General features: G+C 40.1%; 1 protein-coding gene and 1 long non-coding RNA gene across 4 annotated transcripts in view; both read right to left on the bottom strand.

The window, feature by feature from the left end:
* Window positions 1-6287, bottom strand: part of LOC310902622 — an 82899-nt gene extending 76612 nt beyond the window's left edge. The window contains exon 1 of the long non-coding RNA XR_014586824.1: window positions 6098-6287. This is a non-coding gene — a long non-coding RNA (uncharacterized lncRNA). The remainder of the gene's footprint in view (window positions 1-6097) is intronic.
* A 6758-nt stretch (window positions 6288-13045) lies between these two features.
* LOC310902621 (uncharacterized protein) overlaps window positions 13046-17046 on the bottom strand; it is a 56713-nt gene continuing 52712 nt past the window's right edge. For all 3 annotated transcript variants that reach the window (XR_014586821.1, XR_014586822.1, XR_014586823.1), the window contains 2 exons: window positions 16230-16431; window positions 13046-13420 (listed from right to left, as the gene is read on the bottom strand). The gene's annotated coding sequence lies outside the window, so the exon portion shown is untranslated. The remainder of the gene's footprint in view (window positions 13421-16229; window positions 16432-17046) is intronic.

The raw sequence follows: 17046 nt of genomic DNA, 5'->3' as shown, positions 1-17046 counted from the left end.
TAAAGTAGAATAAAATAAAATCTCTAAGGGTTTTCTTGGAGCTCCTGTTTCAATAGTGCAGCTACTGCTGGGAATAATTCTGTCACTTTTTTCAGGCTTTTGTTGGTCGATATGACACACTACTGCCTAGGGATTTGAGGTGGGGGATTTTCTTCCCCATCTCGAGAGGGCGTGAGGTGTCTGTTCTGAGGACAATCCTCATAAATGTTGGTAGGCATTTCCAAAAGCAAAGGTTCTGATTTTTTTTCCCCCCCCAGCACAATTACTCTTATTTTGCCCTGAAGTACCCTGCAAATGTCTCCTACTACCAGGTAGGGCAGACTAGAGATGTGGAGCCAAGACTTGGTCCAGGAGGGTATTTCTGACCTAACAGGAGGAATTTAGTACCTCTTCTTTTCAAATAAGAAAGATGGTGGCACAATTCCTGTTTTGTTTTGCTTCCCATTCGCTGTTCTTTAGAGAGTCTCCATCCTGCAAGGACTTCAGCATATATTTATCTCTGCCAGTATCCTCAGAGACTGCAGTAGTACAAAAAAGCTGCTTGTTTATTGGAGCAGGGGAGGCACGCACAGAGGTTAGGAGGCAAATAATCTACATATATATAAACTTTCCAAAATTAATTTCTTCTCTCTGAGATTTACACTGCCATCCTTAGATAGGGAATAACATTACATTATGCAAGTAGTCCAATAAAGTCATTAATTCATCCTAAAGCCTGCTCTGCCACCCCCTTTCCAACTGTAAACTTGGGGGAAAAGAGCAAAACAAAACAAATCAAAACAAACGACAACAACAAGACCAAACCACACACACAATTCCTACGGTATTTCGAGCTCATAACAAAGTCAGGGTGCACGCACACAAGAAAGCTTCCACTGACTTAGAGGAGTCTGAAGATGCCCCAGGACTGCCCCTCATCCTTCTCGCACATCCACCTCCTGTGCCAACATGGGCATCAAACCACAGCCTACGACAGACTGCCAAATTTCTGAGTTTGTCACAGTGAATAATCTGGACACTGGTTTAAACTCCCTATTTTAAGGAACGAGATTTTGCTTGACTTTACCAGTAGTTCAAAGACTGCTCTGCATTGCTGCTCAACGCGGCTAAAACAGGGTAGGCTTCTTACACGCGTGGGCTCTTCCTTTTAACTCCATATCCAGCTTTCACAGCTTCAGTGGTTATTTATGAATCCCAACATTATTAATCAATCTTTTTTCCTTACTGAAAAATACAATCAGCGACATCATCAGCAAATTTGGCAACTCCTGAGCCTGAGACCATTGTCTGCCATCTGAGCAGCACTAAGTTTGATCTATGACCTGTCTGCCTTCCCACTAATTCTCTCTGTCTGCTAAACTGTTCCTCTTATGAAAAGCCTTTCATCTCATTTATAAGCAAAATATGGTATTCTTTTCATCATGGTAAAACAATTTGTGGCAGAGTGCTGCACGCACATGCAGTGTATTATAGTTGAGCTACCCAGTGCCAGCGTGGGCATCCTACAAACTTGGTGTGCAGGGCAAACAAGGAAAATAGACATTGATGCTCTGGGTCAGGATTGGTTTATCTTTTCCTTTTGCATCCTCATTTTTATTTTCTGAAGTAGAGAAACTGTCTTTTTCCTAAAAAACTTTCATAACCACTTTTCTCCACCTCTGGGTAGCAATATAAAGGCTTCAAAATGTTATAATTTTCTAACATACACTACTGAAAGGCTTTGATATTAAAATAAACAGCTGTAAATTATTTTTTATTATTATTATTTTAAGAATAGACACCCTCGCTGTGTATTGGCAAATTGAGAACAGAATTCATTGGATGTTCCTCAAGGAGCAGCTTTGTGCTGCTCACCACTTGGTCACCATTCAAGTCCTAAGCAGTAAAATAAAGTTCATCCAATTTAATCTCTTGAAGCCTTGTGAAGAAAACAGAGAGCGAACTTGTCACACTGTGCAGTTTTGCCATGATGCTATTAGTTTGTGCTGTCCCCACAAATCGGTCATAATACTTAGCACTTAAAAAATAGGTTATGAACACTCACTGATTAATCCTCCCAAAGACCTCAGGAGATACCTAAAGAGGTATTAGCTTCTCTATCTAAAGAGAGCGAAATTGAGATGGCAGGGATTAAACAATAAACTGACCCAGTGGCAAAACTGATGTCCTGCTGCATTTCCTAATCCTTTATCATCTGTGCTCTGGCTAAGATTTAAGTTGCTGACAATACCTGAAGCCCTGCTTTAAAGGCAGTGATAGCTCTCACTGCACCAGGATGCACACTGGCTCGGGAGGTGGGCCCCATGGCAGCCTCTTGCCCTGCGCCCCCACTTCGTGTTCTCCCCACGGAAAGCCAGTGCTGCCTTCCAACACCCACCCAGCCCCGAGTTCAGCAGCGGGGACTCACGCAGAATAAATACTCCGAGTACACCCACTATCCCCCTGCAAGTTTTTTGCTCCCTCCAGTGAGACCCTCTGTAAAATCACTTTGAACTACCTGTCATGAGGCAAAATCCTCACCTGCCATTTCCTACACCAAATATCCAGACCTCCTTAGAGGCCTCTGTAAACATGCATCACGTACATATATGTGTGTTTGCGGAAGCCTACTAACAACCACTCCAGTATTCCCCCAAACTGGGGAAATCTAATTTGCTGCCCAGCCATGTGAAGCCAATTGCCAAGTTTCAGTCTATGATGTGTTTTGCCAATGACTGGCTGCATGCCTTTGACAACGGTGGTTTATAACAGACACACCAAGAATTACTTAACCAAAGCTTTGTATGGATGCAAGTGCCGTGATGTTATACACAAATAGCACATTATGCCTCCTAAGATTGTAATGTTTGGCGTAGCTGCATGTAACCTACCGTATAAACTCCAGGGTACATTAAGATCATTTATATAGCTGTTTCTCCAGGATAATCCCCAGAAGATTAGATAAATTATATGATTTTCATGTGCAGGAGCTACACCAAATTCTTTTGATTAATCGAAAGCCATTAATGGTAATGGTAATGAGTTTGCCACTAAGAATACTATAAAATATGTAAAGCCTCAATGACTCTCAATAGATCTTGGCAAGTGCCTCATTTAACCTTCACAGCTCATGAAAAACTGTTCGAACTTCTTCGTTTTAGACATGAAAACTATTGATTGTTTACAGCATTGTATGACCTTTTCTGACAAGTGGGAAAAATTATGAGATATCAGGTTGTAATTCAATCACGCAATATGCTCTAAATTATGTTGGGTTTCAAAATGCCGATGCTGTTTCTGCACATTTATTTTAGCTTTGAGTATCATCTAAGTCTTTGGAGAAGATATGTATGAACCCTGTTTCAAACTGCAATGTTCCTTAAATGGCCCTGAGTGCTGATAAACTGTTAATATCCATAAGGTATCAGACCTGAAAAGTTACTCTAAACATCAACTAAATGATATTTAGCCGTTATATATAAAACAGATTATATCACGTGGACCAAAATCCTATTTCAGGAAATGTGTGCAAAGACATGCCCTGCCTCAAACCACTAGTGACCAGATGATCTCTAGCTAACATAAAGTATTATTTAATCTAACAGCATTTGATAATGGTCCACTGAGCCTTGACCCATTATCCTGGACACTAGCTTCAAACAAAGTCTTTTCACTGCTGATCACACAGCCCACAGGAATTCAAGAATTAAAAATATAATGTGACAGCAATTTTTCACCTCCTATGGGATCTCATTTATCTTCCTCCTAATCATATTCTCACTGTTTATTTTACTTCAAAGTCTTCTGCTCTTTCATCGTCAGAACTACACCTCCAATGGTGAGAAAATATTGTATTTCACTATACCCCTGTAATTACAAGCAATAAGTGACCACTGAAATGGGTCTTTGGGAGCGCAATGTTAAAGAAACATTTTAGAAACTATTAGAAAAATATTTTGTTGTGGATTCTTTTGGTGTAGAACAACTCTGTAGATATTAGACATGAAAGAAAGACGTTGCTGGTGGTTATCTATGATTTTTTTTTGAAAGACAGACCATTTCCCCTACATCAATAGAAAATTTTTGCTTAGAAGTAGATGACATCTCTGCCAATGCCGGCAGCTGTAAGAGACAAAAGTCAACTCAAAAGTTCCTATGTTCTCTAATTGCTTTGCTCTCCTATAGGTCAGTAAGTTTTGCAGAACTGCAGCTCACCACAACCTCCCCTTGAAGACATCCCACCAGCAATCATTTCCTGTATGTAAATACACATTTCACATATTTTGTAGAACGCTCAACCCATTTCCAGTGTTGTGACTTGTTTGTAACTAATAAGATTTAAAAATAAATAAATAAATTACAAGTGGAAAGCTTTTAGTGTGCCATTTCAGTGAAGGAATCTCATCTTAAGAGACCACAGGGAAGAAGCAGGTTTTATTCTGCTTTGTCGGACCTTTAGTTCTCCACCTAGGATTTTTTCCAAACTAATACCTATTGAATCAAATTATCTTTCCATAAGTGACTCTAATGCTCAAACTGAAGTAGAAATGATGAGAAAAATACATGCAGCGGAACATAAATAATGGTAAAAGTTGGGATTTGAGGCCTGTAAGCGACCTGTCAGAGCACCAGTCTTTCACAAGAAATGATGAGCAGAATACCTTTCCTGGGCTGTTTTGAGTTAGAATGTTTCCATCCACACATAAGGCTGTTAATGTGAAAGCTTTGCTACGTGTGCCTAAAAATAGGACTGTAACCATTTTTCTGTAATGGACATTAAAGATCTGGGTCTGCTGTAACCAGCTGAATATAGACAGCTTTTTTATAGCTGATGGTTTCACAGTAATTGGTCCCTGTCACTCTCACCTATTTCAGGCGTTGAGATTCCTGACCATCCCGCTGTATAATTTAGAGCTGATTTATAGGAAGAATGACAAAACATTACCAATCTCAGCTGAAACATACTTCCACTTGAACTGGAAAGTTAAAATTTGCTGGAAAAAGGTCGTTCAAGTTTGTTTTACTGTGCTCATTGCCCTCAAATTAAGCCTGCTCTTTCAAGAGGGCAGGTCTTTGAGGAGTTTCACCATATACAATATTGAAGAGACCTCAAGCCACTGTGAAGAGCACAGGCTTAATATAAAGAACCAGCCTCACCTCCGCATTGCCCAAACCCAACGTATCAGGTCCTCTGAGGAACTAGAATGAGCGTGGTTTTTAAAAAGGAACTATGTAAGTCAATTTTACCTATTAAAAAGTCCGCTATCAGGCACAGATTTGAAGGTCAGTTCTGTACGGAGACATTTCTAACAATGACCATTTGGTAAGTCACCAAGGTGCTGATACACCAGCTTAGGAATGTCTTAGGTCCAGAACCTTCTTACAGAGAAAGGAAGCATCTAAACATGTGCATAATCATCTTTTATATATATTTTTTTCCACTGAAAAGTTAGGCAAAAGACGGAAACATATCAACAAAGTGACTTAGAAGAAGTTTGGACTGAATATGTACTTAAAACAGATTGATTGATTTCACGGGATTTAACCATTTTCTTATAAGGGCTAGGTAATCATTTGGAAAGGCATCAACCTTGCTTAGCTTTGATCCGTGACATAAAAGGACATTAACATAATGCCAACCAAGGTTACAGTCAAGAACTGAGAAGACGTTAGAGTTGGTCCAGGAACTATTTGACCCAAGACTTTCAATTAAGGAACGGGGTGAATGGCTGTTTGACGACAAGCAATTTCCCTTCACTTTCTCAATCAGCTTTTAACAAAAAGGTTCATAAAATATGCCAGCACAGCTCAAGGCGACACAGCTTGTTGCATTTCATGCCAGTGAGTTCAGTTTCTGTGAAAGTAAAAATAATGCAATTCACTAAGTTCTAAAATTTTCTGTAATATATGTGGAAGTGGTAGGTAAAGGGGTCATTTACAGCTGTCTGGTGTAATTACATTATAGATATCAAATTCTGGCATTTTTAGATATATACATCTGTCAACCATTTCTGAAGGCAAAAAGAAAACCAAGAGTGCTGAGGTGGAGACACCCCTAAGGTAATAATAATAATAAAATAAATAAATAAAAAAGTGATAATTTAGAGAGAGAATTTACCATTTCTGCTTCATTTTTCGATATTCGGCATCCCAAGTGTGAGCCACCAAGAAAAAATACAATGTAATACTGCCTGGGTAAAACTCCTAGATCACCTCAAAAGGTGGTTTTTTTTTTCCTAATTTTTTTCTTTTTCTTTCTTTCTTTCTTTTTTTTTTTTTCTTCTTTTTTTCCTTTTTTGAGTGGGGAAGTTAAGGGAAATACTTACTGGGATATGCTGGGATATACTCTGGTTTGATTGTTTTTAAACAAAGAAATCAAGCCCCCGAGCCATCGATCCACTGCCATGTTAAAGGTTATCATATTTACCACCAGGAATGTACAATCAGGCAATCAATTTCCTAATTACAAAAGGTGCAGTGTATTTCTGCCATCAGGTGCAGGTAGTTTAAGAAGCTAATCACAGCTCAATTAAAAGTTACTGCTCCCAACTGGGAGTGATTGGGTGAACACATCTAATCCATGTAAAAATAAAGCAAAGCCATATCATTTGAATGATCAATAAAAAGTATCAATTAGTGTGTAATCTCATAAACAGCATATGTGACCATCAGCAGGAACAGCACCTTTTATCACTCATTTTCAGGTAGATTTAAACTCAAAGTTGTTTAAATAACTTACAAATAAGAAACTTAGTTGCCAAGAATCCACTAGAGGTTTTAATGCCATAAGGAACAACACCTACTGGTTTTAACTGGATAGTTCACGAGTATAGAAACCCCAAAATAAATCAGGAAAAAAGATAATCTAGTGTCTGAACAGCCTTCAGGCAGTTCGAGCTTCAGTTTTAAGCTCCTCACAAATTCCAAGACTACATGAAGCATTACCCCCAAAAATTAATGAGTTTAAGCCAGCTACGTTACACAGTGTTACTTTTATCTTCCAGCACTTCAGAAACTTATAAATATCCACTGAGAAGAAAGTTCTGTTTCTAGGATGAGGGCAGCAAATTGGTCACACTGCTTCCCTCCAGATAGGGCCAGAAACCAGAGACTGGTCCACGCTGTCACCTTCAGCCCTGCTGCTCCTTGGGACTAGGAAAGGAAAGGAGAAAAAAGCCCCCTGGTAGACCAAATTTAAAACAAACAGGTATTTCTTTCAATGTACCCCCGTCCCTTCTCTCCCTACAAGGATATTACACTGGAGGTAGAGCAAACTTCACAAGCAATTGCAGCAACAACAAAACAAGAGATTTGCTTTCCCTCAGACCATTTTAAACAGTAGCTGCAGAAGACTTCTCTGCATTTTAGTGTCAGAAAGTGCATTGTTACTCTCCCTTGCCATCACACAGACCGTAGGAAAGCACCAAACAAATTAAAGCATACATCCTTTAGGAAAAAAAGGGCCTGCTCCTGCCTTCCGCAGCCACTCGCAGCCACAGTGCTGCTACCTGCCAGGACGGGAACGGCTGCAGCAGCATCCTGGCCATCGCCTCCGATCCAAAGGAAAAACCAGCCGAGGCCTGTTACGAAACAAAATGGTTTACAGCAAGCGTAGGAAATCCTCATTTTATACAGACACAAAAGGTCCTCTTTGCAGATATTTTTTTCCTCAATTCTTTTTTTTTTTTTTTTTTTAATCTATTTAGTTTTGGACTATAAAAGAGAAAACCAAAAGGAGAATGTATGATGCTCAAAACTCATCTCTCAAAGCAGCCAGATCAAAAGCAATACAGGCACAAGGAAAACTTCTGAAACCAGTGACACCCTACAGCTCAAGCGCTGCACTTTGGGGTGTCCGTCACGAACACAAGTTCTGTACCACCAGCTCTGAGGGGTGCACACATAATCAGACATAAAACAAAAGTGTTGAATCTATAGTTTCATTTTCTTCCACGGCATTTTCTGTTTCTGAAGCAACCCGTGTTTTCTGCACAGAGTTAACCAGGTCCGTAAAGGCTACAAATGGGGGTTCAGTGCAGAGCAAAGGTCTGAGCTCGGTAACTGTAGGTGATAAACAGGCACATCCCAAACGCTCTGGAGAATCCCACAGCATGGAGAAAAAGCAAGCTCAGAGAGCAGCGCAGCCCCAGGGGCCAGCTCCCAGGAACTTATTTCCTTCTGACTCTCTTCCCGCTACTTCTTGCCTGCAAATAATGACTGCTTCTGCCAGCTCTGAGCCAAAACGGGGATTTGTCCAAGAAGGGGCTCTGAGCTCAACCTAAACAACAAGGGACACAACACAAACTGGGCTGGAGACTAAAACCACACATTCCAAGAAATGTTTGTTGTCTTTTTGTTGTTTGTTTCTTTTTTTTTTCTTTTCTTTTCTTTAATGCCTTCCACACCAGCGAACAGGGATCTAAAACTCACTCCATTTGCCTTAGTCTGTACCTACAGACTCACTCCTTCACTGAAATATATCCGTCGTATTTACACCATCCCTGCAAACAGACAAGCCTTACAGAAACACCAAGAACTGAAATGCATTTTCCTATACTTAAATAGATATTTTCTGCTCACAGTGACACCTTATTTGTATGTGGAGTGAAGCACAAAATAGCCATAACTGAATTTCTTGCAGGCAAAAAGTCTGATGTATACCTTTAAAATAAATAGCTTCAACATTTTTAAAACACTACAGAACATGAGGACAAGTCTCTGAAGCTTGAATGTACTTTATTGTAAGTTCAGAACTAGATGGAATGTAGAGCCAGGAAAAAGAAAAAAAAAAAAAAAGGAAAAAAAGTATTACAAGTTGTTGTCTACCTGGGGTATCTTTCCTAAGGCATCTTTCCTAAGACCTGAAAAAGAAATATTTTTTTAATGAACTATAGCACTTATTAAAGTTTTAATAGTATTTAATAATATATATTTTAAAATAAAATGGCAAAAAAAATTAAAGTTCTGTGCTTTGATTCTCATATGAGAAACGGGATAATATTCAAATATTTTCGTTTGGGTAGGTGAATAACAGTGGTGTGGTACACTGCACGAGTTCCTCTGGAGATTACTGCCCTGGGTTTGGAGTTAGCTGAACATCTGCCAAGCCCTGGGCAGCCTGCACCGTCCTTCTGCAGTATTGATCAGCGCGTGTATGACGGTGGACCAGGAAGAATATAATTGAAGTAACCAAAGTTAACCACTCTAGCTCTCTGCAGAAGTCCCTCTCAGTACAGTGGGGGTGTTGCCCCTGGCAGTTTGGGACCCTCAGCCACCCCCCACTTCATGTGGCTGGACCTGGAGGCGGCACAGCCCCAGCACAGGGGCAGCACGCTGCCAGGGAGGTGTGCTGCTGCCTCGGCTCTTGCCACCGGCACCGGTGCCTGTCTGCTCCCACCAATACCTGCTCAGAAAAAAAAATTGCCCTCCAGAACCAGCAGGTATTTTTTCTGACATTTTAGCTCCTTGAATTAGACCCTTAGGTCATCAGGCAAATTGTAGCAGCGTGATAAGACGTACCGGGGACAGAGAAGGACTCTCGCTCACAAGTAGCATCAGGAGAGGCTTTACAGTGCCAAGAAACTAAACTTTTAGAAGTCTTCCTTCCAAACTCAATTGGCTCTTACAAAGGCAGATGTACACAATGCGCCTGACATAACCTGCTGCTAAGGGACTAAAGACATCAGCCACTCCACTGACAGAGCTGAATAAACCCAAAGGTGGGGAATTAAACAGGATGGCACGGCATTAGCGTCAGAGAAGCTTTGTCAGCGTGAGACTTTTCTGTTTAGTCCAGGGACAATAGATTCTCTCCACCTTTTCACTAAGAAATCACAATGAAGATTTTATAATTGGAGTAAATCTGGTGTTAAAAAAAAGCATACTTTCCTAGACAATTATAATTAGTGACACCTTAGGCAACAGTAAATAAAAAAAACAATAATAATAATATTAATAATAGTAATAAATCTTTTCATAATTGTAATGCAGACCCACTGTTTAGGATTAGTGCTTCTTTATTTAGGGACTATTCCAAAATATCCTGAAGCCGACAGGACCTTTACACTAACTTCAGAAGGCTCTATCCAATTCTACCGAGCAGAGTAAGAAAATGTAAATCAAAGAAATAGTGAGAACTTAAAGGTACTTAAGTGAAATGCAGGAAGTGCGTTCAGAGCCCAGGGCTCCCTGCATAGCATTTATTTTAACTTCTAATGTTGTGTCGTCTTGTTTAATGAACAGGAATCATACTTAGCCCTACTATAGGAGGAATTCACCAACAGATTACTTAGGAAAAAGAAAATCATTCATCTTATATTATCTTAATATTTCATTAGCATTTCTAACAGAAACTCCCTCACATGGAAAACAGCTTCAATTCAACAAAAAATATGTGCAGAGAATCTTCCCCAAGCAGTATAAGCAGAGATTTAGAACTGTTCTGAATTTAGAAAGATATTCATTCACTCCCTTTGCTTTGAAAATACAGCCATAACTAATTTTTAAACTAAATTTTATTCTGAGAGATTTTTATGGCACAAAATTATTTGGAGTTATACACGAACAAGACAGCTAAAATAGACCCTCAAATAACACTTTGAGCAACTGCTCGACCTCACGAAGGGAATCAGAGCACCATCCCGGCCTCACTTCACCCTCGTTAGGGGAATGACCTCGCAGGGCCATTGTTTGGTCATTGCTGCAAAGCAGAGCCAGAGAGGGAAGGGTTCCTTCGGTGGGATCCCCTGAACAGAGAAGGCAAGGAACCGACTCCACTTTGAAGGTGGCCTAGTGCGGCGTCCTTTAATGAGTGGTGACAGTTCTGCTGAACCAGACACCCAGCTCAGCACCCTTAACGGGCAGCAGCTCTGCCAGAGTCCACAAAAATAAAACTGGTTTGAAAAGCAGAGGAGAAAAGTGAATGCTAATTATTAATTAGTAGAGCTTCAGGCAATTATGTAACTATCAGTGGAAAACTAAGACAGATACTTGACAAAATCAGACAGAGAAGGAAACAGAATGACAGGATGCTGGGCCAAACCTGACAAAAGTGTCAGCTCAGTCCCCAGGGAAATTACACCTTTCATGTCCATTTACATTTGATGTAACGGGAAGGTACAATAAAGAAGAAGAATGACTCAGTCTTGCTGAAGGAACTCAACATGACGTGCGTTCTGCTTCCAGGCATCCACTCCACAATTATTTTAAATCACTGGCATCTTTGTGGCACAAATGAAATATATGAACATTGAAAATTAATGTGTTGAAAACCACGGACCTATTTGCTTTCTTTCAATTTACTCTTGCGTTTAAAATCTTGGACAGAGTACTCCTAGCCCCGGCCTTCTTCAGTTCAGAATTGGCTGTGGGTGGCCCAAGTTGCTCACTAGGACTTTTCTATGCAAATCTTGGAGGAATTTGGCTTGTACTTTTTAGAGAATCCTTAGTCGCCCTGTGGCATAAGGGGAGACAAGCAATATCATCTCAGGAAGAGCAGAGCTCTCCTCCATGCCCTTTACACGTTGCTCACAGCACAGCAATGGCTTGTTGTGGGATTATCCAGTCCAGATTCTTCCTCGTGGGTTGAGCATCAGGAAAATTACCCACTTTCTTATTATGCCAAAGATATTTTGCATCATCATATTTTATTGTATTCACAATAAAAAGTTTGCAAAAATAATAAATGATTGCAGAGCTCAATTTTCTTCCATAGTGAACAATTTCTGTCTTGCTCTCAACATGAATCAAATTTGCAAGGACATACAGGGACAAACCTAACACCTAACTTCTGCACACAAACCAGGCTTTGTGTGCATTTCTTGTATTTTCCACTATATTCTGGGAAAAAGAAAAAAAAAAGTGAAATTGAAGTAGTATTCCCCAAATATCAGCAAATCTGTATTCTGTATGAGGTACAAAACACTCTGTGTGACTGATGTCCGAACTGAACATCTCTGAAACACAATGTTTAAGATAGAGCACAACACTGGAAAACAAATGCCAGATTTCTTGATGCTGGAGATATTTTTCCAAGTAAAACTCTTTTTGAGAGGTCAATTTAAAATCACTTCATGTTTTTATCTTGGCATTCAACAGCAAATAAAATATTACCAACCTAACTTCTGAAGTATTCACAACTGCACGGTGAAAGTCTGAAGTCTGTTATCACAGGCACTTCTTGCCTTCCAAACTGAAGGCCCTGTGCTGCTCAGCTACTTCCCTGGCAAGCTGCAATCAGGGCTTATGCAGGCAAAGACCATCTGCACGCCCTTCTTACCATGCTAAGAAAAAGAAGATACTGGGAAATATCGTTGGTCTGGGAAAAATAAAAAATAAAAAGTTCTTTTTCACTGCCTTTTAGGAGTCAAGAATAGGAAGAAAGCTACGAGACTCCTAACACCACACCTTAACGTGGCTAACAAGGATCCTGGCACTATGAATAAGGTCTCTGTTTTCGTGCCAGGAGCCATCAGCAGGAGCAATTGTTTTCTGTCACAGCATTGTTTCATTAACAATAAAGGAAATTAGGAAACTGTGAATTTTACTTTCTCTTTTTTTTTTTCTCCCCACCTTTTTTTCCTCAGCTACATTCTAGCACTTTCCCTGCTGATCTTCCAGACTATCCTTCCATGCCTTGGAAGAAAAAGGCATTTCAAGACAGTTTATTTTCCAGTCACACCAAGCAGTCTCCATCTTTGCTTAATTGAAAAACAAGACACTCTGGAAAATAGAAGTCTACATAATACACCTCTTGTCCTTAAAGGTGTGAAACTGCTGAAAGTGTCACTGTCCTTTGGGTCTGATGCATGATGTAGTAGCACAGGACAGAAAGCTGACCCTAGCAGTAGAATAAAGCTTGGAAGCCCAGCTAAATGACTGTTGATCAAAACCCCACAACTTCTGTAGAATGAGATGTTTTGGAAACGTTTCCTTACCCTGACTGGCTGAAACAGAAGAACCTGTTCCCAGCTCTTACTGAGCATCCTGAGTTTTCTAAACCCATTTTTGTAAACATATTTCAAGGAAATAGAAGTGTTTTACCCTAAAATTCAAAGCAATTAGGATATATTGCAATAAACATTTATTTTAGGCTTTGATTAATGGTTTCATCAATTCAAATACCATTGAAAAAAGAGTCAAAAGAAAATGGCAGTGAGACACAAACAACCTGGAAGGTAGAAGTGAGGAGCAGAAGAAAGAAGTGTGGTCCAAACAGAGGGAAGAAGAGCAAGACTGGGCAAGACTGGTCCCCCTGCCCAAGCTCCTACAAGTACAGGAGGTGAAGGACAAACAGGTTTTCATACTGTTGTCACTAGCATGTGCCTTCTTCATCAGGCTCTTCTGCTAATCTAGGATGTAGCCATCCCACCAGCATCAGCAGCAATCTGGGCATGGACAATATTTCAAAGCAGATCTTCAGTGTTCTGGACTCACCCTACATCTGCATGGACAAAGCAAGAATCAAATGACAAATATCAGGCATTGATTTTCGTGCAATAGCACCAAGCAAACTTCTTTTAGTTTCTAAAGAGAAGGCAAAATGCCACAAAATTGCACAATGAAATTTAAATTGCACTGAACTTGCATTAATGCTTTTAAAAGAAATCATATCCAATTAAGCAACCTACATATTGGTTTTTAACTAACAATGGAAGTGTTCAAAATCTGAGCACAATGTGAAGTACTTTCTTTTCTCTTACTGATAAAGAAGACAAAAGAAAAAGTGTCTTCTACTACAGTATTAGACAGTAAATGTTGCCTTGTAAAAAACAAACTATTCAATTATGTTGTCAGATGTGACAATAGCAATCAAGTTGTAAAGGCTGAATAATCAGTAATTTCTAATGAACAAAGCAAATTATTTCTTACAACATAAAATATAAAAATATTTTACACTATACATAAAAACCACAAATGCTACTAAAATAAATAAATCAAACATGGGAAGTAATTAAGTTTGAAGGAAGGGCTTATGACTTCTCTATACAAATACTATGACTGCAACATTGCCTCAATTTTTTGTTGTTTTGTTGGATTTTTTTTTTTTTTGCTAACGTCAGACAGACTCTAGTTTGCATAGCAGTCAACATCAGAATTTACTTTATAAAGGTTTACAGAGAATTTACTTTCAAATCTATCCAAAGGTTACGCATTAACGTTTTAGTCCCAATGATTTTAATAAAAACAACCTAAGAAGTTCTTTCATAAAATTCTTACAGGAGGAATTACATTTTACAGTCTTGCAGACAAATCAAAAAGCTGCCAGAAAGCACATGGCAAGGATGTATTAGAAACACGCATGAATCAAGTAGTTCTGCTCGATCCGTCTTTTGCAATATATTGCTTTTCTAGATATCTCCTTAATAACAACCTTCCTCAGAACCTCTGAAAGCCGAGAGAGACAAACTTGTGCAGTTTTTCCAAAATGTTTGTTTTAGAGAATGGTACTTCTTTAATATCAGTAAAAAAAAAAAATGCATCCAGAGTCTCAAAATCTGGAAATCACTTAAGGAATGCCAGTAATTAGGTTTTCAAGGGTTTTAGACATTAGAAAGTTGAAACCTCAGAAGCACCGTGTACTTCAAACAATAAAATTAGATGAGAGAGAGGAAGAGAGAGGAAGTACCATTGTACACTACCTAAAAAGTACCTCGTCAATTACCAAAAAGGGTTCATTTCATAGTCAAGATTTTTTTGACAACTGAAGCAATGCTAGTCATCATAAATCTCATCTTTCAACAATTTCTAACCCATCAGCCTGTGCTTGCAATAATCTGCACCCACGGGGGTTTAATGTTTCATATTTGTTTTGGCACTAAATGAAGAGAAACACCTCTTACTGCTTCAATTACACCAGTGTCATGAGCATTAGCACACAGTAACTGAGCAGTTAAGAACTTTATGAATCAAACAATATTTGAGAAATACGTTTTTTAGTTATGGTTTCTGTAACCTGAGAAATTCAATAGCTCTGTGGAAGATGTTATGAGTATAGATGTTCCCTTTCTGACATGTTGCATATATAACTGAAGTTAAAAGCAATATTGTTTCCACAGATGCAATGTATCATTGAAGGGTGCTCTTATGAAAAGACTGCAACACAAAATTTACAGAATTGGACCCAAGCATGAATGCATTAAATTTTAAATATGAACATTTTTTCCTGTTTTTTTTGTTTGTTTTGTTTTATAATGACATATGTATAGATTTGGTTATTTCAAAGCCAACTTCAGTTGGAAACACAGGAGCTAATACATACTAAAAAAAATATTTCAGAGTTATCAAAATAACTTTTTAAGTTCCCTACTTAATGGCATTGTTTGCAGTGCTCTTCTGAGACAATCTCAGGCTGAGCGTATCAACAGAGAACATCACAGGAGATGTCTTCTTCTACCAAGGGCCTTCCCCAGAGCCAGCAGAGCTGCTGCTAACGTCCCTTCCATTTCACAGCATCTGTGACGCTGCCAGGGAAAGGCACTGATGGATTCAGTTGGACTTGATGATCTCAGAGGTCTTTTCCAGCCTAAGCGATTCTGTGACTCTGTGACTCGTCTGACGGCCTGAACGTCTGCTCTGCCTGTCACCAGCGCTTCCTTCACGGATATCGATCGGGATCACAACTCGTGCTGCCAGCAAGCGCAGCGCTTGGTCCTTGGTCAGGACCCTGCCTTCAGCCATTGCGGAGCCTGACCGCAGCTCTGTTTGCTGGAACTCAGAGTCAACCAAAGACTAAAAATTGTGAGGCCAACTTCCATCAGCTGAAGGCATCGGAGCTGCTCCGTGGGCAGCGCCACTGCCCCCCTGCACGCCGAGCCCCCGCAGCACAGCCAGCGGCGGCGCTCCCGCAGCTCCAGCCGGGAGCTGAGCGTGGCCGAGAGCCCAGTTCCCACAGGCAGGACTTCGGTCAGCAATACGGCTGCAACATCAGGAGCTTGCTACTTGCAAAGCTTTACACCCAGACTATCACATGCAGTGTTCACAGGGGGAAGGAACGTGCCACTGTACCATAACCACGTGAAATAGCAAAGCAGGGGAAGTCACAGGGTGGCTGGGTGAGGCCATCGTCCCAGTTACAGTGTCAACAGCTAAGGTGGTCAAAATGCCAACAGCGCTGTGAGGCCAGAAACCAAAGAATTTGAAACACCTTTGGCCCTTGTTCAGGGGCAGGCAATGTGGTGACAAAACCCTGACCGCAGGACCAGGCGTGCCCAGGGACGATGCTGGCATACCGAGTAACAGCACAGACGTACCAGGCTGTGGCAGGTACAGCACAGGAAACAGCACTGCCACTCCATCCTTGCCCCTGTAATACGTTTTAGAGCTGCAGATGCAGTGCTGTAGCTTTCTGACACGTCTGTTGTATGCCGTGGTAAGGAGGGCACCTCTGCTCCAGAGGACTGGCCAGCTGGACACGGTGCCTGCTCCTCAGGAGGAGACAAAAGACGAAGCAGCCTGCAGAAAACAACAAACGTTTCACCGCGAGTTAAGATGCAATAACACGTAAGGCACTTCCCTTACCTGTGCCCACCAGGGACTGCAGTAACTCCTACTTAATTCAACTAATTCGTTACACAAGTTACATTACTTCACACAGAAGGCTTTAAATAGGTTGGGTTATGTTATGCCTAATGCACTTCACTATCGGTACATGATTTTTTCTAAAAAAAAAATAGAGAAACTAATTACCCCACCATTTGTTTCACTTCACTGCAATTTTTTTCACTTTAATTTTACTAAATAGCATCTTCCACACACCTCAGTCTCACTGTTCTCAGATCAAGAATAGTTAAAAGTGTCGAAACACATTCCTTTCATTTTTTATATTTATTTTATGCATCACAGAACATGATGCATCTTTAAAGCCAGGACATTTCAAGGATCTAAAAAAAGACACAGATCGCCTGCCAAAATTCACGCAATTATTTTTATTTCACCAAATAATCATTTGCAAGCAAGTCATCATAGACTAGCCTCTCCAGAGCAAGCTATGCACATTTACTAAGCTAACATATGAAAACAAATAGAGTTGCAGTTTTGACTATGGTTAAAAACCACCTTTCATGATGC

The sequence above is a fragment of the Anser anser genome (genome assembly GCF_964211835.1).
Source record: "Anser anser genome assembly, chromosome: 7".
NCBI classification, from domain to species: domain Eukaryota; kingdom Metazoa; phylum Chordata; class Aves; order Anseriformes; family Anatidae; genus Anser; species Anser anser.
Note: the sequence above shows the minus strand (reverse complement) of the source record. Positions and strands in the feature narration are given on the sequence as shown.